General features: G+C 37.4%; 2 long non-coding RNA genes across 4 annotated transcripts in view; one reads left to right on the top strand and one right to left on the bottom strand.

The window, feature by feature from the left end:
- LOC141509247 (uncharacterized) overlaps positions 1 to 6,412 on the top strand; it is a 54,611-nt gene extending 48,199 nt beyond the window's left edge. For both annotated transcript variants that reach the window (XR_012474620.1, XR_012474619.1), the window contains 2 exons: positions 821 to 1,743; positions 4,157 to 6,412. This is a non-coding gene — a long non-coding RNA (uncharacterized LOC141509247). The remainder of the gene's footprint in view (positions 1 to 820; positions 1,744 to 4,156) is intronic.
- Positions 6,413 to 6,603: 191 nt separating this feature from the next.
- The window catches only part of LOC141509246 (uncharacterized), a 65,742-nt gene continuing 45,802 nt past the window's right edge, over positions 6,604 to 26,543 (bottom strand). The window contains exons 6-8 of one of the 2 annotated variants that reach the window (XR_012474617.1): positions 16,953 to 17,140; positions 11,779 to 11,915; positions 6,604 to 7,004 (exon numbers count right to left, since the gene is read on the bottom strand). This is a non-coding gene — a long non-coding RNA (uncharacterized LOC141509246). The remainder of the gene's footprint in view (positions 7,005 to 11,778; positions 11,916 to 16,952; positions 17,141 to 26,543) is intronic. The other variant, XR_012474616.1, reaches the window with a different exon arrangement.

The raw sequence follows: 26,543 nt of genomic DNA, 5'->3' as shown, positions 1-26,543 counted from the left end.
TGGAGTCAGGAGGTTGAGAGTTCAAATTTGATTTCAGAAGGATGATAGCTAGATGTATGACCTTGGGTAAGTTACTTTACTCTCATTGCCTTGCATCCAGGGCAGTCTCCAGTCATTCTGATCATATCTGGGCACTGGACCCAGATGGCTCTGGAGGAGAAAGTGAGACTGGTGACTTAGCAAAGCCCTTCTCACTCAAATCCATTTCATGTGCTTGTCATGGCATCATCTCCCTGATGTCATGGTCTTCTTCAAGAACAAAAGACAAACATCGTCATCATGTGCAGACCTTGTATTAAGTTCTTTACAAATATTTTCTGGTTTGATCTTACAAGAACCCTGGAAGATAGATACTAATATTGTTCTCATTTTAGTTGATGAAACTGAGGTAGACAGGAGGTAAGTGACTTCCCCTGGATCATGCAGCTTGTAAGTTCCCTTCCTCTCCGTTCTACTGAACTTAAATTCAAATCTTCCGACAAGCTCAGTGCTCTTTTCCTTGTCCATATACAAATGTATGTATATTATTTACACAAATATTTCAATTAAGCAAAATCTTATTTTCTCTTCTTACCATCATTTCTAATAAAAAAAAATCCTTGTTGCAAATACGCATTATCAAGGAAGACAAATTTTCACATTAACTATATGTAAAAATAACGTTATATTCTGCACTTTCACCTCTCAGGCATGAAATATTCTTGCCATATTCTTGTTGTTGAAGAGGACCAATGATGTTATGGGTGATGTCTTGACTTGATTGTGTATTAATTGACCAGAATAGAACAAAGTCATCAATCTACCTTACTTTCTCTTCCAGAGTGATCCAAAACCAGTGGCAAGACAAAAGTCATGATGACTGGAAATGACCTGAAATGCAGTGAATGATTTTGGTATCTTTGATTTCTGACTAAGTTCTAAATCCTTCTCAGGACTGACTTCAGCCACCTATGTGACCAATGGAACCAAATTTTTTTTCATTCACCCATTATAAAAGGTGAAGTCTTCATCTGTTTGGAGTAGACAACTTCCCAACTCATTTTTGGACTTGGGGTATGTCTGCTTAACCTGGTTGAGTCTGTCTTCCAAGACAGGGTGCCAGGGTGTGTCTGCATTGTATGCTACAGCTTCTCAGAGTCACAAGTGAGCATTGGGTGACAGATGGTATTGGAAGTAAATGAGCATCCCCAGACAGGCTTCAGCAAAGCCTCACAGCAGAGGTATTAAGACCTCCTTGAACACCTTGAACAGCCATATACTACATTGTTAGCCCTCTAGTTTAGCATTTCTTTCCAATGGGTCAAATGATTCCGAAAGCAGGCACTGACTTGTCACTAAAAAATATAGTAGATACATAGTAAACATACCATTAACTTGTTGACTGACAATGCTTCTGATGAATTGCATCTTGGAAATGGGGATTCATGGTAAATTGCTGGAACCTGTCAATCAGTTAGGCAAACTTGCCTGGAAAGATGGAAAACGTCAAAGTTTTGCAAAATTTTCTTGACTTTGAAACAGATCAAATGTGTTCCTTCATCCTTCTATTTCAAGTACGAGGACCTGCCAACTTCCAATCCTCACCTACATGAAGTGGAAGAAGAGAGAGGGAAGGTAAAGAAATCAATCTGAAAGTATGAGCACTTCTCCATTAGGTCACTTATCTTCCTCATTCAGAGGTATTGCTTTTCATCATTTTCCCTTCAGAACTGACAAAAAGATCTCCAGAGCAAACCTTTGACTGTAAGTTCCTGGATATATTTTCATTCATGTGTTATCCTGTGTTAGAAATTATATTTTCATAGGTTTTTGTCCTCATTATTCTGAATACAACTGTTTTCGCCTTCACAAAAATAGTCAGGTATTATAATATTAGCTTTTGTTTGTTGGTTTGTTTTTCTGAGAGTCTTGATTTGATGAGGAGTATTGCAACCTAGTACAATGGAAATAGCAGTGGATTTGGAATCATACAATCTACATTAAAGTTTCACCTTTGCCACTAACTACTTATGTGACTTCGAATAAATCACTTGGTCTTTATGGATGAATCCTAGTTTCCCATTTGTAAAGGGGCTGAATTGAATGGTGTCTGAAGTCCCCTCCATCTTCAAATCTATTATCCTGTGATCCCGTGATAAAGTTATGGAAGTGATTGAACACATTATGACCACATGATATACAATCATAGATTTAGAGTTAGAATTGATTTCAGATGATTTTTATTTGCTTGTTTGGTCTAACCCCCTGGTTTACTTCTATATATAAATATAAATATATATATATAGTTATATGTATGAGAATTTCTTTTATATGTAATAAAATACAAATATATATATTATATTATATATAAAGCATATATTAATATATACATATATGAAGAAACAGGTTCAGAGAAATTGATTTGCCCAAGCTTATCCTATCAGGAAGTAACAGAGTTGAGGTTCAAACTTAGATCATTAGACTTTAAATAATCAACCATCATTTTCACTTTACCAAACGAAAATTTTATCTTTTTTCAGCTTTGGTTAGTACCATTGCTGAAACAAACAAATAACCAAGTAAGTAACAACAACAAAACACTTCCAAAGGCACTGATCCCTAGGTCAGAAAAAAAGTTTCCAATATCAAAATCCTCTTGGTTCTAACTTCCACAAACTGATGAATTGCTTTTTTTCCCTCTGCCAGTTAGTGCCTCATACTTCCACTGTTACCTTGGAAAGTTTTCAATAGGCAGCAAGTGTCCTTTTCTGTCTTGGCCTTTGTGATTGTGAGATGAATCGAATTTGATTTAGATGTAATCATCCTAATGTGCACACCCAGTTACATGCCATCTCTACATCATGGATTTTGGAGTCTCTCCAGCCATTACAGTTAAGTTTGTACACTGACTAAAAATGATGCAAAGTACACTGGGACATATAGATAGACTTAAAGGATCTGAGTTTTCTTTGTCAATAACTTGTGATGCCATTAAGGACTCATAGGAAGGAGAGTATTTCTTAGATCAGAGATTGGAAATATGTCAGAACCTTCAGGGTCCAATCACAGTTGCATCCATTCTTAAATCATGTCTCAGATAGGACATCTGGGGACAGATTTGGGGTTTTCTATGATTATTTCTCATACATTTGCTTTAAGCACAGAGTGTGTGTTCTCAACCATCCCTTAATGTTCTAATATTGATATGCAATCCATTATTTCATTCAAGGATCTGTGACATCCTCTAATCATCCTCTCTCTCCCTCAATAGGCACAGATCACTAATTCTTAGGAGATGGTCTTTTGGCAAGATATAGTTGGAAAAAAAATCTTCCCTAGGCGGTCAACCAGACAAATAGTGTCTCTAAACTTAAAGTCAGTGTGGTTCTTGGGAAAACCTCCATTTTCAAAGGTCATGGCCAGACCTGTAGTCAATGCTTTTCTAACTTGCCTGAATTAGACAATGCTGATAGTTTGTTTTTGATGGAGAAAAGGCAATTGTGATTACATCGGAATTATTTTATTGTATATGGAACTTCATGTGATCAATGCATATTCCAAAATTTAGAGTATTGGAGAATTTTCTAGGTGTATTAAGAGGCTAAATGTCCCATCTAGGATTCACCATATATCACAGGGAAGTTAAATATAACTAACCTATAAACCTAAGTATTCCTGATTCTGATGTCCAAGGTCAGCTCTCTCTCCAGAAGGGTATATTGTCTCTTGTTGAATTAAATATCTTTGAGACTCCAATATTCATAGAATTTCAGTTACTTGCAAGCCAAGATGAGTTAACAGACTAAGATATTATTCATTAATTTCCATAAATTCCTCTTGAACCTATATTCAGCCTAGTATACAGTATAGAATAGAAATCCAAAAAAAAAAGTTTTTTTTAAAGATATCTAAGGTTTATAGAAAGGGGAGAAGGTCATTTCAAGATAAATGTTCTGTTTATACATCAAGAAAGATTTAAGGGAACCAGAGATAGTCTCAAGATGAGCATCTAAAGTAATCAGCAGATTGAGAGAGCTGCTGTAAATCATAGCAATAAATCATAAAGTAAAAAGTAAATATAATAATGACTGTCATTTTGAGTATAATGGAGGTAAAACACACTCCTTTAGAGGGTTTTTAGAGTTGATTCAGCTGAGCCTCTCCTTGCCTCTTTCAGGAGCTCCTGTACTCAGTATTATTAAGGGACCTCCACATTGGGATTCTGAACTTGGCTCCCTGGTCTCTCAGTTGGTACATGAGAAGCTAAGGAAGGATTGTGAAGGAATGCTGACCAGAGAATCAGGGAGAGCAACAACACACTCTGGAGACATAAAAAGAGGAACTCTTTCACAATATATTGTCTTCCCATCTACAGAAAGTATGGAGCTCTTCTTTTGAACTTACACTTGGACTTGGATGGCAAGGTATATCTGCTTGAACATACCATCAGGAGAGGATTGGTGAATTGTATGGAGCACAAAATAATAATAATTATAATCATTAATGATGAATAATTATCTTGATTTTTGTTCAAGTTTTACAAAGCACTTCACGTCTATTAAGCCATTTAATCTTCAGAATAAATCATGACCCTGAGCAAATTTTGGTGTCCTCCTCTATAAAATGGAGATGATAAAACATCAACTGTGTTACTAGTACAACATGTGTCTGAATTAGGATTTGAACTGATGTCTCTCTGACTTTAAAACTGGCTATCTACTGCACAAGATAGTCTCTGGCTGCCTCTTTAGCTCTGTGTTTCTTTCTGTGGCTAACTTGGAACACCATCCCTGGAATCCAACCTCAAAAACCTACTAGCTGTGTGACCTTGAATGAGTCACCTAACCCTGATTATCTCCCATCCAGGGCCATCTCTAATGATCCTGATCCACATTTAACCAATCTTCCCAGATGATTCCATAGGAGATTGTGAGGTTGATGACTTAGCAGAGCATTCCCTTAACTCAAATCCAATTCATTTGTTTGTCATGGCATCACCTCCTTGATGTCGCAGTATTCTTTGAAAATGAAGGCCAAATATCCTTGAAGTTTTAGGTCAAATGGAGTTTATGAATTGGGGTTAACTGGCTTCAAGATGAATTTTATGTAATGCTCTCTTTCTTACAGATGATGGCTACTAATAGTAGGAGAAGTTCAAATCATACTACTCCAGTCTCTCAAAATATACTGACCTTGAGGGAACTGTTCACACAGTACAGGGTTGAGGTATCTGGTCAGCAACCCTACTAAGTATTTCTTATTTAAATGTTTTAAGCATTAAACTTCTAGGAGAGAATAATAGAAGTCATGGGTTACAGTTAGTATTTTGTTTGTATCAATGTATTATCTTGTTTTTTTTGTTTTTTAAGTATTTCTAAAAATACATATGTGTATCTATGAAGAAAATTAATAGCTAGCCTATACCTGATCAATACTGGTCTTTGGCTATACATTAAAGAGGGACTCTTTTGGTCACTTTGGGAGAAAATGCAGACATAAACCAAACCTAAGATTTCAGTGACTTTTCCCTTGGTTTCTTTGTACTGGAGCTTGTTTTACCCTCAGGAAGTCTTTGTTAGACTAGGGTATTCAATACTGAAATGCATTATTAAATATAACATGATTTGAAGTAAGAGAGAATTCTACCCATTTGGGGAATTTAACAAGGTTTCCATTAGGATGTAGTATCCAGATTGAACTTTGAAAATTTCTCTAAGGTGGAGGTAACAGGGGATGCTAGTCCGTGCAATTTCATAAAGGAAAGGATACAGAATTTCAAGTTCAAGGAAAATAGATAAGTTACTTTGGCTTCTGAATATTATACAACAATAAATTGATATGAAATGTTTATTAAGAACTTATTAGATGTCATACATGTCTAAGGATACAAAAACAAAAAGGAAATTATTTCTGATCTAATTCATTTTTGGAGGGGGTGACAATGTCACAGTAATGTGAACATAGATTAGAATATGTTAAATAGCATGTGAATCAGTCGATTAAAATGCATTTATTAATCACCTTATTAAGCCAGACATTGCTCTATATTGTGGGGATGTAAAGACAGAAGGAACAAAAAAACAGGTCTTCAACAATCTTATATTTTATGTGGAGTTAAAGTGTCTATATACAGCCTATATATGAGAAGGAGAATTCAGTGAAATATATCTAGTAAGGTAAGTGAGAGCCAGATTGTTAAGATTTGTCAGTGACTTTCCTGGGCCCTTCACTTTCTATAACTATGGCTTGGGTTGTTTTTTGCTCAGAATGCGTTCCCTCACACCTGCCCACACTGAAGCTCATTGGCCATTTTTCTACCCACTCACTCATCCAGCCTTGTGAAATCTCCTGGCAGTTTATCTTCAGTGACTTGGCACATCCCTGCAAGGAAGAACCAAGTTTCTCTGTACCCATAAAGTGGTTTCATCTGCAAAAGGCCCTTTTAGATAATTTATTAAAATGTTAAATAAGATCAGTTCCAGCTTTATCCCTGGGAGACTCCATTAGCACTTTTCCATTTAGAGAAGTTCCCATTTATCTTTCCTCCCGCCCCTACCCCCTGCTTTTAATCCATGACAAAATATTAGCCCCAATCCCATTATAACTCAATTTTTATTAACAAATTTGATATGGCAGCTCATTAAAGGTTTTTCAAAAAGTTGAAATAAGTCATGTCCATTGGTTCCTTCAAAGAGTATAATTCTCTAGTGAGTCATGGTTCCCCCTACAGAAAAATCAGTAGCTTCTCCCCACACAGGTTGTACTTACTTATGAAGCTTGGCATTCTCAATATACCTGGCAAGTGATCATAAAAAGTGAATTATGAAGCTTTTGGGCAGCGGGTTGCATGTAGGTTCAAATTTGTAGGAGAGAGGAGTGAGAGAGTGGGTTGAATTACGTCTGATAATCTGCTGATTGCTTTGTATGACTTCAGGATGCTTCATAATCTAAAAGCCCATCCTTTAAATGCCAGCATTTTCTTGAATGTTCTCATTTGCCATGCAAAAATTATTTATCTGCCCCACCTTTATTAACAAAAAAAACTTATTGTTACATCTCTGGCATAAATTAAGTATTTCTTACATTTCTTTCATCCTCCTCTGTTTCTTAAGATAAAATACTTGCAAAAATATTGAGACTAGACATATCTGAAGATAAAACTCAAGCCAAATTTCCCTCTAAACAGTTTTTAAAATGCCTAAAAATTTTGGAGCATAAGAACCAACAAAAGGTGAGAGGGAGATATTTTTCCCTGTGTCAAACAATCTAAAAGGTTCATAGGAGAGATCTGACACAATGGGGTGGGTGCTGAAGTTCAGCATGGATATCAATTAGGCATCCTGGAGGTAGTGTAACAGCAACAGAAACATAAGCAAGAACTTCCCCTCAGCCCAAAAATATTGAGAGGGTCAGAAAAATGCTCAGAAAGATTACAAGACTCTTTTTCTGGAACTCAGCACAGCTTGTGCTAACCTCCAAATCAATTGCCCATAAGCAGTTTAGGGCAGAGATTATCATCTGAATTCAGTCAACAGGAAGTGGGAGTCTTGATTACAGTTCCAGAGCCAAGAGGGTCCCTAGCACTTGTGGCTGCAGAGCAGCAGGGGACCTTCCTGGGTAAAAAGTGCACATGGTGGTGGGGGGAGCAGCTAGGTAGCTGAGTGGATAGAGTACTGGCCCTAGAATCAGGAGGACCAGTGTTCAATTACAGTCTCAGACACTTAATAATGACCTAGCTGTGTGGCCTTGGGCAAGTCACTTAACTCCATTGCCCTATCAAAAAAAAAAGCAAACAAACAAGCAACAACAACAAAAAAGAAATGCAAATTAAAGAAATGCCAATTAAATCATCTCTGAGATACCGCCTCACATCTCTCAGATTGGCCAATATAACCAGAAAGAACAATGATCAGTGTTGGAAAGGGATATGGAAAACGTGGACATTAATACATTGTTGGTGGAGCTGTGAACTGATCCAACTTTTTTGGAGAACAATTTATAATTACCCCCCAAAGGGCAACAAAAATATGCATACCCTTTAATCCAGCAACAATACTACTGGGTCTATTTCCTGAAGAGATCATGAAAAAGGCTAAAAACATCACTTGTACAAAAATATTCATAGCAGCTCTGTTTGTGGTAGCAAAGAATTGAATATTGAGGGGATGTCCATCAATTGGGGAATGGCTGATTGTGGTATATGTATTTTATGGAACACTACTGTTCTATTAGAAACCAGGAGGGTTGGGATTTCCAAGAATCCTGGAAAAGATTCCAAGAACTGTTTCTGAGTGAGATGAGCAGAACCAGAAGAACATTATACACCTCAGCAAAAACATGGGGTGATAGTCAACTTTGACAGACATGCTCATTTCATCAGTGCATAATTTTAGGGAATCTGTGATAGAGAATACCATCTGTATCCAGAGGAGAGAAAAAAAAAACTGGAGTTTAAATGAAGACCAAAGATTATTATCTTCAGTTTTGTTTTTTTTAAAAAGTCACCTTATGTGTTACATAATTTTGTTATCACTAATATTTTCTATCTTCCCTGAGGATATGCTTTTTTTTCTCTCAATACATTTAATTTTGATATATATGCATATCATGGAAGCAAATGTAAAGACTATCAGACTGCTTTCTGCTGCGGCATAGGAAAGGAAAAGGGGGGATTGCAAAATTTTAAAAAATTGCAAAAAATGATTGGTAGCAACTACTACTGTATATATTTTGAAAATAAAATATATTAATAAAAGAAATAAACATCACCATGAAATTAAAAGAAATCAGATCACAGTTAAGTAAATATAGAATTTTTAGGCAACTTTTTTAGCCCCTTCCTCACAGCATACATGAGCAGTGCAGTCTTTGAAAAGCTACTCAGACAAGCAGGGCCCTGACAAATCAACACTGCTACTTTCAATAAGAAGAGACCCCTTGACCTGGGCCATCATATGCAGGGCTATGTCTACAGCAACCAGTGTATCTACAACTGATCTTTCATTGCTTATCTTTCATTACAGAATTTTGAGGTAGATTACAATGGTAAAATGGTATGAGTTATGTCTCTTGATTTGTAAGTAAATTGCATTCAAGTAAGGCACATTACAAGAAGACATTGCTCTCATCCCTTCCACAGTCATCGCAGTCCAGTGACTGGACAGAATCAAAAAATGACTGGTGATGGATTGAGATTCAGTGGATAATCTTCTTGTCTACATTGTCTAACCAAACTCTAAGCACTCCACAATGTTTGCTTCAACTGCTTTCCTGGCAATTTGTTCTCATTTACCCACTCTACCAGGATAAATTTTCTCATGGTACATACCACATCCTAACTCACAGATGGGTTCCCCTCATTACCCTCAACCAAACTTCTGTCAAAATGATTTACTGGGGTATGGCTGCTGTGCATGCTTCAATTTCCTAGAGCCAGAGGTGGGAGTTAGATGGTTCAGGTATGCATCAAAAATGGAAAGGAACCCTAAGAAGAACTCAGAAACCCTCACAACAGAAGTACTACTCTTTTCTTACCCACAACTCTCATCTCTCATCAGGACCTTCCTCTTATCAGAATTTGTTCAAAAAGGAAAGAATATGACACACACATATGGGCTTAGAAATCTATCTTACCCAACAGTAAGATAGATTGGGAAGGAGATAATAGATATGAGGAGAATATTGTAAGGGAGAGGAAGCCAGGGTGAGGCAGTTTTTGAAAGTAGGACAGACTTTGGGGAGGGACAGGATAAAAAGAAAGGATAAATAGAAGAAAATGGAAAGGAGGAAAATTCAGTAATTGATCATGTATGTGAACCACATAATAGAAGGAGATAGAAGAATGGATTGGAAACCAGAATCTACAACTATGTTGTGTACAAGAGACACTCTTAGGACAGAAATAATTGAAATGAAAGACTGTAGGAGAGTCCATTATCCTTCAGCTGAGGTAAAGAGGGCAAGGAATCCATGATTTCAGACAAATTAAAAGCCGAGTTAGACCTAATTGAGAAAGATAATCAAGGAAAACCACATTTTACTAAAAGATACCATAGATAATGAAGTAGTATTAAAAAAAATACAACACATTTCTCTGATAAGTGTTGTATTACTCAACTATGTCAGAAATCCATTGCCATTTTTTTCCTTTTACCTTTAATCTTTCCCAACATCAGGGTCTTTTCCAAACAGTCCTGTCATCTCATTAGGTGGCCAAAGAATTTAAACTTCAGCTTCAATATCTTATTTTCTAGTGAATAGTATGAATTAATTTCTTTAATGTTAGTTCATTTCATTCCCTTGCTATCTTCCTTAAGTCTTTCTTAGCACAATTTAAAAAAAACATTGATTTTGCAGTACTCAGCAACCTTCTTATATTGATGATTGACAGTGAAAGACTTGATTCCTCTGATCAGCACAATGATCTAAGACTATGCCAAAAGACAAGACAAAATGCTACCTCCAGAGAGGGAAATGTTGAATTCTAAGTGAAAATTTAAGTATAAGTTTCTCACTTTCATTTGATTTTTTTAAGTTTGGAAATATATTTTGCATGATTTCACATATAAATTTTTTTTTTGCATTCTCCATGGGTGGGGGAGGAAGGGAACAAGGAGGAGAATCTGGAACTAAAAATTCAAAAAAGAAAAGAATAAATTTTAAATATATTTAAAAAAATAAAAAAACAACTGAAGTTAGTAGGGTCATTTCTGCACTCTATAGGGACAAATTTTCCTTGAATTTGAGGCTGCTGTTGCTATTCTTATCTCCTGTTCTTCTTTCGTGTTTTTCCCCTTTTAGTTACTACATGGACATCACTCAATATCAAAGGCTTTATTGAAATAAGTGAATAGACATATGGGCTGGTATAATAAAACAACTATGAGAAGATTAGGCCACTCCTACATTGCACTTTAAATACATATTTCTATTTTCTATAAAACTTAATTTGATCTGATTTTTCTAACTTCCCTTTGCATCAATTCATATAGATTTTTAAATTTTTTTTGCAAGGCAATGGGGTTAAGTGACTTGCCCAAGGACACACAGTTAGGTAATTATTAAGTGTCTGAAGTCGAATTTGAACTCAGGTCCTCCTGACTCTAGGATTGGTGCTCTATTCACTGTGCCACCTAGCTGCCCCAATTCATATAGATTTTGCTATGCTTTTTCTTCCCCCTTAAACCATCCTTCTATCATTTCTTATTGCATAATAGTACTCTATCACAAGCATTTAGCATCTGAACCATTTATTTATCCATTCCTCGATTGATAACTGTCCCCTCAATTTCCAATTTGTTGCCACCCCCCCAAAAAAACTGCTATAAAACAACTCCTTCCATCAGTCTTAAAATGTGTTCTGTAATGGGAAAATTTAGGGAAAAAAATCTGATTCAGCAATCACATTTGTCAGTGTGTAACACATTTTATCCCAGTAGTCATCCACCTCTCTGAATGGTTCCTCTATAATTTAGTAAATCTTTTAGCTGCTGCTTATGATTGAAGTTCTCTCATAATCCCCTCTATAGCCTCCTGAGATGAGTAGCAACCAATAGAGTGAGAAGAGAGAAAATCTTTGGTCTCTTGTCTCACTACACTCTTGACTTTTAAGATTTGAAGTGGGATAAAGAAATACTAAGTGATAAGTAGTAAGAGAGTACTGGAGGGAAATAAAAGTCCTTATGCCCCCAAAAGCTTCTTCTCCTGGCCCCTCATGAGGTTTCCAAAAAAGAATTTATGTCATCCTTTCCCCCTAAATGTATTAGTCACTATAATCCTCCAAAGGCAAATACAACAAACCTTGAAGTGATCTAGTCCTTGAAAGCTCCATCAGACAGGAGCCATTGTTAGCTTGTTATCTGGGGAAGGAGGTAGAAGCCCATGTGTGCAGAAATAGTCCATAAAATGATGAGATGGAGAGGCAAGGAAAGTGAGAACTGGTAAAAAATAGACAATTTTATTTGTTATTATGAATATTTAAGAAGTTATTTGTCTTAAATTGCATGAGACTGTGGTGATGGTGAATGGGTGTGTATTATATACTGTGGGTATGTGTCATTTATACACAAGTGTGATAATACCACAATCACATTGGACCAGGTGCTGGGTAAGTGTCAGAATTCACTGAAGATCATTTATAGTTGACACATTTAAGCGTAGATTTTGTTTCTTTTGTTTTGAATTTATTTTGTTTTTAAGCTCAAAATGTGATATTCCTATGGGGTATGGAAGTGAGGAGGAAAAAACTCTCCTTACCACTACAAGTTAACAACTATTCTGTAGTCTTTTTTTAATGGTTCTATTTTTTTTCTTTTTTTTTTCCTTTGTTTGTTTTGTTCTGTTTAGGCAAGGTAATCAGGGTCAAGTGACTTACCCTGGGTCACACATCTAATAAGTGTTAAATGTCTGAGGTCAGATTTGGATTCAGGTCCTTGTGACTCCAAGCCTGGTGCTCTATCCATCATGCCATCTAAATGTCCCTAATGACTTAGTCTTAAAGAGTGCTGTGGAGGTACTAAAAGGTTAAATGACTGGAACTGGGTCATTCAGTCAGTGTATTTTGGGGGCAAACCTTAAATCCAGGACTTCTTAACTCTGAGACCAGCTTTGACTATTATGCTATATAGCCTCTCATTCATTGCAGTTACTGATTTTTCTCAGGAAGATGAAAGCTTCTCTTAATAACAAGTCAGGATTCATCAACTTCTGGAACAAGTCTCTTAAGGAATAAAAAAGAGTTCAGAAGATTTTGTCAAAGACCCAGCTGCTCCTGACCTTGTGAAAAGGGGGCACCAATGGATTAGAATTCTTGCAGCTCTAAGACTTCCCCAGAGTCACATACTAGTTAAGGGCAAATCCAACCAGTAATGCCCAGTGATAGCCTCATATGTAAAGAGGGAGCTAGGATTTTCAAGGTCATGAAGTTCCATTTCCTCCCTAGAGCTGAAGCCCAGGGAGACAAAAGATTGGCCCCAAAATTACCCAGGTACTAAATCAGTTTAACTCCATTGCTATGTTGCTTCACGTCATCAAATTCTAACCTGTGTCTCTTTTTCCCTTTCTCTGTCTGCTATATACAATTCTTTTTTTGTTGTTGTTGTTTAAATGCATTTCCTTTTCTTTGTTGTTAAATTTTTATTTTTCCAAATGTATGTTATGAAGGTTTTTCCACATTAATCTTTTTACCTCTCTATATTTTTAAGCTACAAAATTTCCTTCCACCCTCCCTTCTCACCTCCCTCCCCTCAGCAGTAAACAGTCATGATAATATGGTACAAACACATTTGTGTTAAACATGTTTACAGATTAGTCATTTTTTGATACGAGGAATTAGCATTAAGGGAATGAAATACATAAGAAATTTTTTGTAGAAAAAGTGAATGTAGTGTTCAGATTCTGAAGAATTCTTGTTTTGTTTTATTTTCATCCTCTGGATGGGGTTAGCACTGTCCTTAGCCAGTGTATTAGGATTGTACTTGGTCTCTGAATTGCTGAGAGGAGCAGCTTCCATCAAAGCTGATCATCTCACAATGTTGTTCATGATGTGTACATTGTTCTCTTGGTTCTCTTTCCTTCACTCAATCTCAGATCCTGTAACTCATTCCATCCTTCTCTAGAATTCAATCATTTATGATTACTTATGGAACAATAATATTCCACAGTATTCCTATACCATATCTTGTTTAACCATTCCCCAATTAATGGGCATCCCCTCAATTTCCAATTCTTTGCCACCACAAAAAGAGATGCTATGAATATTTAGGAGAACGTGGGACTTTGCCCCTGTTTAAAATCACTTCTTCTGGCAAAAGGCCTAGAATTGGAATTGTTGGGTCAAAGGGTATGAACAATTGTATTGCTCTTTGTACATATGCCACATACAGTTCTCTCTTCTTTTATGTATATATATATATATATATATATATATATATATATATATAATTTTATATATTTTTTATATATTGTCTGCCATCAATCAATCAATAAAAATATTTTTACCCTCCATTTATGTTTCAGGTGTTATTTTTACTGCCTTTTTAGCAGAGAGTCTAGTATCATTATCAGGACAATTGACAACACTTCCTATCTTCTTTGGCACTAAAGATAAAAATTTATCTCCTGATGGTGGTAATACTACGGGATGAATTGACAGGACCCGTATCTTAGAAAATGACTAAGTAGAAAAATTAGCTCTTTATGACTGGGGAGTATGTATTTCTCTTGCCTAGCCACTAAGCAATAACACCTGGAGTAGGCAATGAATTAAACCCAGTTCATATGAACTAGGAATTACCATAGAATCAAAAAATCCTGGATTGAAAAGGAACTCCATACAACTGTTTTCTGTCTAGATTTCTTCTAAAACTTACCTTGCCAGAAAACAGGCTAATCCCTGTTCCAGGTAAGAAAATTGTCAAATACTTGAAGACAGATATCATGTGCTACCTTCCACTCTGCCCACTAAGACTTCTCTTTTCTAGGCTAAACATTACCTGGTTTTCCAGCATCATATGAGCCAACTTTTGAGCCCACATATAATCATAGCTACCCTATTTTGTTCTTTGTTATCAATATCCTACTAAGATTGTGGTGCCAGGGGCATTTAACTACTACTACTACTACTACTACTACTACTACTACTACTACTACTACTACTTCTACTACTACTACAACTACTATTTATACTAATAATGTTTGTCCTTCATTCTTGTCATCCTTGGAAAAAAAGCATGACATCAGGGAGGTGATGCCATGACAAGCACATGAATTGGATTTGAGTGAGGAGATCCTGTGCTAAGTCACCAGACTCACTTTCTCCTCCAAAGCCATCTCGATCCAGTGGTCAGATATGAATCGGGATGGCTGGAGATGGCTCTGGATGTGAGACTATCAGGGTGAATAGACTTGTCTGGGATCACACAGTTAATTAGTTTCAGTTGTCTGAGGCTGAATTTGAACTCTGGTCCTCTTGACTCCAAGGTCAGTGCTCTATCCATTGCACCACCTGGCTGCCCCACTATCCCTACTACTACTACTGCTACTACTGCCACCACTACCACCACCACCACCACCACCACCACTACTACTACTACTATTACTACTACTACTACTACTACTACTACTACTACTACTACCACTACCACCACTACCACTATTACCACACTAGTACCACCACCACATCACCACAACCATCACCTATAATAATAATAATAAATTATTATTAATAATAATGATAATAATAATCATTCATTTATTTAGTTTTTTTTAGGATTTAACAAGCACTTCATTAACATTGTCTCATTTCAACCTCACAACAACCCTATAAGGTAGCTCACAGTTTTTATTGTTGCAGTTGCTGCTATTGCACAGAAAAGGGAACTGAGTTACAGCTATATTAAATAACTTTCCAATAGTCACAGAAACGAGAAGTACCCTCGATATGGCCAGCTCAAGGGAGAGCATGGAAATATTCCCTATTGGTGGTAGATGAAATGCTTCTCTTAAGGCATCCTGAATTCAAAAAGAGTTTCAAGTTAAAAAAAACCGCAATTTACACGATATGGAGGTAGTCTTGGAGAAGGCAATTTATCCTTTATTAGGGTTTGAACCTTTACCTTGGACTCTATTCACTTAGATAATGTTTTGAGTCCCTGTTTGTGTAATGATTAAAGTGATGGGAGGCATCAAAAGCTTTACTTAATTCTCTGAAAGCAGAGAGATTTTTAACCCCATCCTTCAGGTGCCTTACCTAAGTCTTCTGGGAGAGGGAGCTGGGAAGACATGACTTTCCATTCTCTTTTCAAAGCACTCTATGGAAGGAAAAATGCTTTTCTAGTCCATAAAATTCCACTTAGCCCTTGTTTCCAGGAAGTGGCTCTTTGGAGAACCAAACTCTCAAGACCTTCCAAATTTCTTTTTGGGTGTAAGCCAAACCAGATCCATTTCTACTAACTTCTTGCAGCTCAAATACTCAAAAACAATGCCTTGCCTAAGGAACTGAATTGGTATATGTCTGAAATTCAATAAGGCTTTGCAGAATAATCAGAGAGACAAATGATGCAAAGCAATAGAAAATGATAGAAGGGAGGGATATTAGAGCCCAAATCCTCTATTGATTTTGAAGATGTAAAAATTGAAACTGGGGCAGCTAGGTGGTGCAGTAGATAGAACATGGGAGTCAAAAGGTCTTGGAGTAATAAAGATCTGAGTTCAAATCCAGCCTCAGACACTTAATAATTACCTAGTTGTGTGACTTTGGACAGGTCACTTAACCCATTGCCTTAAATAAATTTGGGGACAGCTAGGAGACGTAGTAGATAGAGCACCACCCCTGGATTTGAGAGGATCTGAGTTTAAATTCGACCTCAGAAACTTAATAATTGCCTAGCTGTGTGGCCTAGGGCAAGTCATTTAACCCTGTTGCCATAAATAAATAAAAAAGTTAAAAATTGAAGCTTAGGGAACTTAAAAGAATTACATGGTAACCCAGTATTGGGAATGCTATGAATTAACTCAGATAAAGTCTTTATTAAACATATTTTTGTTCACAAGGCAACATGATTTAAGTGGGATGCAAAAGTTATGAAGGAACTATTGGGAACAGGGATATACTCAAACTCCAGAATAGTAACACAACATAGAGACTAATCACAGTCATTAAAAGACTATTGTCCTTCTAACATCAAAAGAGGAGCACAATTTGGGATCTAGTCTATCTCCAGAAGGACCTTTTGTTACAAGGTAACAGAAGAGTAAAACAGTATTCATAAGATCTTAAATTTAAAGCTGAGAGAGTTCTTAGAAGCTTTCAAATCCAAACTATGTATTTTTCGGTGAAAGAAACTAATGCCCATTGAGATGAAATGACTTGCCAAGGTCATGTTAAATAGCATAGTTATGATTTCTGCCTCCAAAACCAATGTTATTTCCACCATTCTCTATTATATTGGCTCATTGAAAAATTAAACCCATACCTGTTCGTTTTTCATCTTTCCATCCATCAATGTAGTTCAGGGATGCTAAAGAGGAGCAGGTGTTTTATAGGGAAAGGTGGGGTCTCGCTCCAGCCTCTTTGCTTGCTTATCTTCTTTGGACATCACTGCTAGGGGGCCAGCCATCATTGAGATCCCATAGGAGATGGAAATTTCCTACATGGGAGCTTCTTCTCACCAGATTACAGAAAAGAGAGGAGGTGAGAGACAGGAAAAGAGGTCATATTTAGAGATAGATTGTCACAACAACGGTAAGACTGATGAAAACCTTGACAGGGGCTGTACTCAGGATAGGGGAGTGGATGTGGGTGGGGGAACCTGAGCCCAAGGGGGAAAAGGCTGAACTCTAGCCAGAGGGCAGTGGCAAAAAAAATTCCTTAGACTACAATGGCCTGGAAAAGGCTAAAAAAACAAAAACGACAGTCTTGGCTTTCTGCTCAGTCATGAGATGCCAAATAAACAAGGCAGACGTCCTTCTGGCTGGAAGGAGTGACAGGACATCATTGTGAGACACTGCTACATTATCGCTCCTAGCAGAAGGTGTCAGATTGGTATTTACATTTCTGGTGGAGGACTAAGTGAAGAAGGTGATGTAAGGAAGTTATATTTTTCTTCTTCTTTTTCATTTTTTCCATAGACCTGACTAAAATGAAAGTCACAGGTACAGTAAATAGTCGTGTCAGGGCATTTTTTTTTTTTCTTTAAAGGAAAAAAAAAAAGAAAACTAATGTTCAGCAAACTTTGCTTCCAGTTACCTAATGCTGATGCAGACATAGTCACTGAGGAAAGGGTGAATTGATTACAGGGGAATTATCCATGGAAACCCATAGCATGGACTCAAAAGTATGACTTTCTTGAATGTATATAGCATTTAAAAATTTCCAAAGTGCTTTAGATATGTTATTTTATTTGAATCTCAATGCAAATTTTTGGCTTGTTAGGGAACCCCCCCTCTAATCCCCCTTTTATGCATTTGAGGGAACTAAGTTATTGGAAAATAATTCATTAAAAACTTGTGATGTGATAGGTACTGGATTCAGTACTGGGTTTACATATAGAAAAAATATTATAATTGTTCCTGTTATCAAGGATCTTAGACAATTATTAAGGTAGATAATACATACAAGCAAATTCAGGGTCAGAAAGTTCCAGAAGTAATGAAAATGCTACACTGAAGAGGAAGCCTTTAAGTTAGTTTAGAAAAATAGAACCCAGACATGGAGGACCTTAGGAGTCAGTAGCAAGGCAGAGAGCAAGGTCTAGTGATTCTTCATCTCAACAAGTTTTGTCAGTTCCTGGGTATCCCAAACAAAGAGAGAATGATGCCTTCCAAGTGATGATAGATCTTCCTATGCTCTTTCATACCAGATGCGTTCTATGATGGCAGTGAGATGAAGGAGCAAGAGAAAGGATGTAACCAAGGTCTTCTAATGAATTTTTGAGAAATAAACCACTCTATGAAACCCATACGTATACAATCTTTCTGGTTGAAAGGATCTGTTTATCTGAAAACTGGTGATTGCTAGAGAATAATGTTGTGAAAGGCAGCATAGAGGTCACATTTAAGGAGGTTTTTTTTATGTTTGCAGGTTAAAAAAAGTATCATATACATTATTTCATTCCTTCTTCCCAACAACTGTGGGAGGGAGGTGTTCTTATCTTTCCCTTCCTTTTGCAGATGAGTAACTAAAGCAGGGACAAATAGCTAGCCAATATTTGAGGAACAATTCAAAGCCAGGCCTTCCTTATTCCACATGCAGTGTTCTATTCATTACACAGTATGTCTCCCACTTTAATGTCTCTCATAATGAGTAATGCATAGAGTTTGACTGGGAGTGAGGAAGACTTAGATTGAAATCTTTACTTTCTTATCTATTGCCTTTATGATTAGAGTTTCTTTCTCAGAATTTCTCCCTTCATGAAAATTGGGCAATAGTTAAAGAACAATCCTACAAGATTGCCATAAGAAAAAAAATGAAATTTTATATATATATATATATATATATATATATATATATATATACACATTAGGTTTTTGCAAGGCAAATGGTGTTAAGTGGCTTGCCCAAGGCCACACAACTAGGTAATTATTAAATGTCTGAGACTGGGCCGGTGCTTTATCCACTGTGCCACCTAGCCACCCCCATGCAATGATATATTGAAAAAGCTCTGAAGACGTCAAATAACTATATAAATAACAAATATTATCATTATTATTCTTATGATTACCAAGTATTTTTAGGGTTCCCCTACAAGCAGACTCTTACAAACAACCAGAAAGGAAATGAAAAAGAGAAAAAACCCTTAAGGATACTTTCTTGGCCTTCAACTATGGTAGACATTAGAAGGGCTCCTTGTTTTCCATTAAGCCTATGCTGATTTATTTCTCTTTAGAGTCCCACAGCTATTGGGCACTTCCAGTGAGATACTCTAGAAAAATTCTTGCATTTGGAGATAAAGTATGGGAGTTTGAATCCCAGCTCTGCTCTTTCTTACCTTTAGGCAAGTCACTTCATTGTGTGACTTTGGTCAAGTCACATTTTGGAGTTAGGCTTTTCTCCTTTATAAACTGTATGATGGGGTGCAGTGGATAGAGCACCAGGCCTGGAGTCAGGAGGACCTGAGTTCAAATACAACCACAGATACTTAATAATTTCCTAGCTGTGCGACCTTAAGCAAGTCACTTAATCTCATTGCCTTGCAAAAAATAAACAAACAAACAAACAAATAAATGAATGAATGAATAAATTGGATGATGCCAAACTGGAGAAGGAAATGAAAAACCACTCCAGTCACTTTTACAGGGTCACAAACTTAGTATCTTAAGAACAAATTTGAAGTCAGGAAGATGACTTTTTTTCAGACTCAGCACTTATCCACTCTGACAGCTAACTGCCTCATGATTGACAGAAGTTAAATGATCTAGGGAGCTAGGGAGTGCCTGAGATCAAATTTGAACTCAGGTCTTCAGACAACATCCAGTACTCTATCTATATACCAAATTATAACCAATGAGATGACATTCAAAGAAACATTCTGATTGTGATGAGCAGAGAAAAAACTTGAGAAAAATCACAATAGAAAACTATCATCTTTTCTCAATTGATGCATTTAAAATATTCACTTGTCTCTACTTGCATATTCCTTTTTCATCTCTCTGGACTTGGGGAGTCTGTGTTCTATGTTTTAATACAAACAACCTGGGGGGGAGAGAAAGATGTTCTTATGATCTATGACCTAAAGGTTTCTGTTGACAGTCTATAAGCACCAGGGCTTAGGGATGCTATTATTTTTGTATGGGATAAAGGAACAAAATTCTTCTCAGCTCAGACTCTCACCTTGATCAAGATTTCTGGGTGATAGCTTAGAAAAATGAGAAACTAGGTCAAGGTCAATTCATGGGACACCTGGAGTTGACAGACACTTGCTTTGTCTCTTAGGGGGAAAATGTGTTGAGAATTAACTTTATAGGAAGGTCAGTATTTTTTTGTGAATGCGGTTTAGAACATTTGAAAGTTTTTCAGACGCATTAATATTGAATGGGAAAAATTAATTTAGGTCCATTTTTAGACGCAATATGACAGAGAAACTAGAGAGCTGGCCTTAAAATAAAGAGGAACTGGGTTCAAATCAAACCTCTGGCATATATTAGCTGTATTATTCTGAAAAAGTCTTTGAATTATAGAGCTAGGAGAAGCCTCAGACACTCTCATTCAAGTTCCTTATTTTTCAAAGGAGGAAATTGAAACTCAAATAGTTTATAATCCATTATCTAATTAATAAACTATTTACTATATTCCAGACACTGTGTGAAATACTGGGGATGCTTCAAATTTTAAATTGAAACAAAGCAAGCAAAACCTATACAACCATAGGCCTTGACTTCAGAAAACTTATTTTCTAGTAGAGAAACAACATGTAAATAACTTGCCCCATGTGCAATACTTAGAATGTATGGAGTGTTCCAAGAGGACTACACCTCTGGTATGAGGGTTTGTTGAGCCCTTTTCAGGAATGTTCATCCACTTTTGGTGGCCGTGTTTCACCCAACTCTCACTAATAACTCCAAAAAGCTGTAGCATTCATATCAATCATATCCTGGTAAGCTTTAAGTCAGATGGCCTAAACCAGATTATATGTAAATTGATAGATCTCCAAACCATCAGTGAATTAGAGGAATGTCTACTTAAAGCATGCAAAGATTCCCCCCAATGGAAAGGGCAGATGAGAATATTTTATTCCAATGACCAAAACGGCAATTGAAGTTGGTGCTTTATCAGACATTGGATATGCTATAGTCATCCACTGCATCCTAGGCTGTTATTAGTCATCTTGACTTTTGTCTTATCACTGGACTTCAGTGACTGGAACAGAAATGAGACTGATGACTTTTTGCAACCATACCCCACTTAAACAGACTTCACATGAGAGTTAAAATATCAATCAGAATATCATTAGTCATCTTTGAAAATGGAGGACAAGGTCTGTGCTTGGGGCGGAGCCAAGATGCCCACAAGAAGGGATCCAGTCTTAGGAGCTCTCTGATAAAATGCATCAGCTAAGGACTCTAACTAAACTTTTGAGAGACAGAACCCACAAAGGGACCCAGTGAGGCAGTTCTCCTACTCAAGGTAACTGGGAAAAGAGCAGAAAGGCTCTGCTCCCTGGGATTGGAGAGGCGGCCTACCAGAGGGGTGGCCTGCCAGAGCCAGAGAACCTCAGCATCCCGGAGGCAGCCCCAGGACGCTGGGAGCCTCAGGTCACAGCAGCGGGGGAGTCTCCTGAGCTGCACCCCGAGGAGCACCGGGCACAAAAATGGGGGAACAGCAGGGGGCCTCTGCCAGAGTGAGCACGTGGAGCCCAGCCCTCAGGGCACACAGAAAGCAGCATCTTCTTTCCCCAGCCCTGATCCAGGAACAGAAGCTGGCAGAGTGGGTAAGCAGGAGCCCCCAGGGCATGAGCCCATTGAGCTGAGGGAGGGGCGTGAAGAGCGACTGCCTAGCTCTGTCCTCGGCCCCTGAAAAAGGACTCTGGGGCTCTGAACACATTCAGATTCTGATTGCAGTCTAGGCCCCCCCATAGAACAGCAGCCCCCCCCCACCTCAGCCCCTTGGCAGAGGGAGGCGCTTATGGTCATTCACAGACCAGGAGGTAGGACAGAGCTGCACAACACTGAGACCCTTGTGGGAGTGTCCCAAAAGCTCAAGAAACACCCCAAACCAGGCCCAGGCTGGGAAAATGAGCAAACAGAGAAACACAAAGAAGACTATTGAGAAATATTTTGCAAATGAGTCCAAGAAGGACCAAAATACTCAGTCTGAAGATGAAGAAGCACAAGCTCCTGCATCTAAAGACTCCAAGAAAAACAGAAATTGGGCTCAGGCTATGATAGAGCTCAAAAAAGACTTTGAAAATCAAATGAGGGAGTTCGAAGAAAAACTGGGAAAAGAAAGGAGAGAGATGCAGGAAAAACATGAAAATGAAGTCAGCAGCTTAGTCAAGGAAATTAAAAAAAAATGCTGAAGAAAATAGCATGCTAAAAAACAGCTTAGGTCAAATGGATAAAACAGTTCAAAAATTTATTGAGGAGAAGAATGCTTTAAAAAGCAAAACTGGCCAGATGGAAAAAGAGATAAGAAAACTCTCTGAGGAGAACAAATCCTTCAGACAAAGAATAGAATTCAGGGAGATTGATGAATTTACCATAAATCAGGAATCAAAACTTCAAAACCAAAAAAAATGAAAAATTAGAAGAAACTATGAAATATCTCATTAAAAAAAAAACAACTGATATAGAAAACAGACTTAGGAAAGATAATTTAAAAATTATTGGAACGCCTGAAAGTTATGATCAGGAAAAGAGCCTTGACATCATTTTCAAAGAATTACTACAAGAAAATTGCCCTGATATTCTAGAAGCAGAGGGCAAAATAGAAATAGAGAGAATCCACTGATCCCCCAGAGAAAGAGATCCCAAAAAAACAACCCCTAGGAATATTATAGCCAAGTTCCAAAACTCCCAAGTCAAAGAGAAAATATTACAAACAGCCAGAAGGACACATTTCAAATCTCATGGAGCTGCAGTCAGCATCACACAGGACTTAGCAGCAGCTACATTGGAAGCTCGTAGGGCTTGGAATACAATATACCAGAAGGCAAGAGAGCTTAGAATGCAGCCAAGAATGAACTACCCAGCAAGGCTGAATGTCCTCTTCCAGGGAAAAAGATAGACTTTCAATGAACCAGGGAAATTTCAAAGGTTCCTTTTGCAATGGCCAGAGCTGAACAGAAGGTTTGATCTTCAGATACAGGACTCAGGTGAAGCATAGAGATTGGAGGAGAGGGGGGAAATATGAGGGACTTAATGGGGATGAACTGCATGCATTCCTGCATAGAAAAATGACACTGATAATACTCATATGAACCTTCTCAGTTAATAGAGCAGGTAGAGAGAGCTTTTATAGTTGGAGCACAGAAGAAAGCTGAATTTGAAGATAAAATATGGCATAAAAATGGAGTCCATAGAAAAAAAAGGGAAATGGAATGAGAGAAAGAAAAAGGAGAGGGGGAATAGTCCAAGATATTTAACATAAGATTTGTTTTATTACAATGAGCTATTGCAATGATATGGAAGGGGTGAGGCAAGGGGGAATGAGAGAAACTTTGCTCTCATCAGAGATGGCTAGGAGAGGAAACAGCAAATATACTCAATGGGGTATAGACATCTGGAGTAAGAAGGAGGGGGGAGCAGGGGGAAGGGGTGGGGATGTGAATAAAGGAGGATAGGATGGACCATGGGGCCAGAGTGGCCAGATATAACACATTTTCTTTCTTATTTCTTGCAAGGGGCTGGGAATGGAAGGCCTGCCCAGGACCACAGGTCCAGGTGGATTCTGGGCCTAAGGGGTGGTATGGGGGCTCAGGGCTTCTTGGACCAGGGATCTCTCTGCTGTGCCACTCAGTGACCCTATAGCAGAGTCATAGCGAAAGGAGAGAGAAAATAGAGTATATGGTAGTGGAGAAATAAGAAAGGAGAAAGTTGCGATCAGCAATGGCAAAGGTGGAAAAATATGGAAATAACTTTTGTGATGGACTTATCATAAAGAATGAGATCCACCCATGACAGAGTTGTTGGTGTTAGAACAAAGACTCAAGCACATTTTTTGTTATGATTATTTGGGGGAGGGTGCAGGGCAAGTAGGGCTGGATGGCCTGCCTGGGGCCACATAGCAGGGTGATATTTAGTTGTCTGGGGCCAGATTTGGACCCAGGTGCTCCTGGATCAAGGGCCAATGCTCTGTCTGCCACCCAGCCACCCCTACTATTATTACTATTTTATTTTATTTTGGGTCTTCTTTTTCTTTCTTTTTTTTTGGGGGGGGGTTTGCAGGGCAGTAGGGATCGGGTGGCTTGCATGTCACATGGCTGGGTGATTGTTGGGTTTACGAGGCTGGATATGGACTCGGGTGCTTGTGGCTCTAGGACTGGTGCTTCGTCCATTGCTCCACCCGGCCATACCTACAATTATTACTATTATTATTTTTTTATTTTATTTTAATTTTTTTCTCTCCCCTTTACTTTTTTTCACCCAAACACGTCTATCTATATTCACAGGGGAGGAGGGGTATTTTGTTTAAACAAGAATATTTTATTAATGTAAAAAAAATTTGTACAAAATGAGAATAAAAAATAAATTTAAAAGAAAAAAAAGGAAATGGAGGACAAGCAGTAAGTAAATAGAATGTAAGATGAAGGGAAAGGCACTAATACTGTGGGGAATGGGGAGAATGAGCAAAGGCACCAAAAAACTTAGGAGTTGATCTGAATTTTGAATTTTGAAGGAAGTCAATGAAACTCAGAGGCAAAGGTGAGGTGGGAAAAGAAAAGAAACAGAAATAGTAGGTAGAGCATCCTTTTAGTAAACAACTAAAGGGGCCAGCTAGGTGGCACAGTGGATATAGCACAAGCCCTGGATTTCAAATCTTACATCAGATATTTAATAATTACCAAGCTGTCTGACCTTGGACAAATCACTTAACCCCATTGCCTTGCTAAAACCAAAAAATAAAAAAAAATATAAAAAGAATAACAACTAATAAGCTAGTTTAGATGGTTTGTAGTTTGTATAAAAGAAATAAATTTTAAGACTGAAAAATTAAGAAAAGGAGAGATTATGAAGAATTTTAAATGTCAAATTAAGAACTTCATATGGGATCCAAGAGGTAATAGGGAGTTAATAACTTTTATTAGCTGTGGTAGTGACATAGGCCAACCTATGCTTAAGGAAGATCTCTTTGACAGCTGAGGTGAGGATAGACTATCACGGGGAGAGACTTGAGGCAGAAAGCAATTAGAAGGTTATTTTAATATTCTAGGTGAGAAGTTTAAACAGAATGAATTTGGTCAATTTTCTCAAGGACTTAAAGATAGCATGATAGGCAGAATTTGAAACTATGTCCTTCGATTCTAGAGCCAGGGAAGGTTCAGCTATACTCTAACTTTCTAGTACTGCAGGAAAATTTCGAAGACTATAAAATACAGGACAGTTGCTATTTTGCATTAGTATAGTTATTTCCTCATCAGAAGTGCCCTACACCAAAGAAACCCAGGGAAGGAGGAAGAAAAATTGGGATTGGGTTGGATCACATCTGGGAAATGTTATTCATTGATCTTATTGATGAATTTTTGATCCTACTGATCTCAAGTAATTCGTGACATAAACATATAATGAAGCAAAATTTAATTGAATTTTAGAGGACATCTAATTGAATTCTTTCATTTTACATAAGAGAAGACTGAACTCAAAGATTTTAAGCTTAAGGTCATGTAGGCAGAAAAAAACAGAGCCAATACTTCTAGCTTTTTATTATAGACATTTCCACATATTTCACACTCCACTCTGGCCATACCAAACCCTCATATTAAAGAAAAATATATTAAACGAAAGCAACAAACAAAAGGACTGTAATAAATGTAGTATTTCATACCAACAATACCATTTCTCTTCTGAGAATAAGGGAGTACTTTCATCATCTATACTACCAAGACCAGAGATGCCCTTGCAGTTACTGTTTGGTTTCCTTTAATTACAACTTGTATTTGTATATTGTTGTCATTGTGTATATTATTTTCTTGGTTCTGGTTGCTATACTCTTCATAAGTACATATAAGTCATTCTATGTTTTTTCTGAAATCTCCACAATGATTCTTTTTGATGGCACTATAAAATCCAGTTAAGCCATATATATGTAGCGGCTAGGTGTAGTAAACAGAGTTCACCTTGGAGCAATGAAGACCTGAATTCAAATCCTATGGTTGGTGAATATTCACCACATGAACAGACAAGTCACTTATACTCTTAATGTTCTATAAAAATCTTTTCTTTAATAAAAGAAAGATTTTATTTATTTTGAATTTTACAATTTTTCCCTAATCTTCCTTCCCTTCCCCTCCCCCTCACCCCCATAGAAGACAGTCAGTTAGTCTTCATTTCCATGCTATGCATTGATCTAAGTTGAATGTGTTGAGAGAGAAATCATATCCTTAAGGAAGAAGAATAAAGTATAAGAGATA

The sequence above is a fragment of the Macrotis lagotis genome, chromosome 1, assembly GCF_037893015.1.
Source record: "Macrotis lagotis isolate mMagLag1 chromosome 1, bilby.v1.9.chrom.fasta, whole genome shotgun sequence".
In the NCBI taxonomy this organism is placed as follows: Eukaryota; Metazoa; Chordata; class Mammalia; order Peramelemorphia; family Peramelidae; genus Macrotis; species Macrotis lagotis.
Note: the sequence above shows the minus strand (reverse complement) of the source record. Positions and strands in the feature narration are given on the sequence as shown.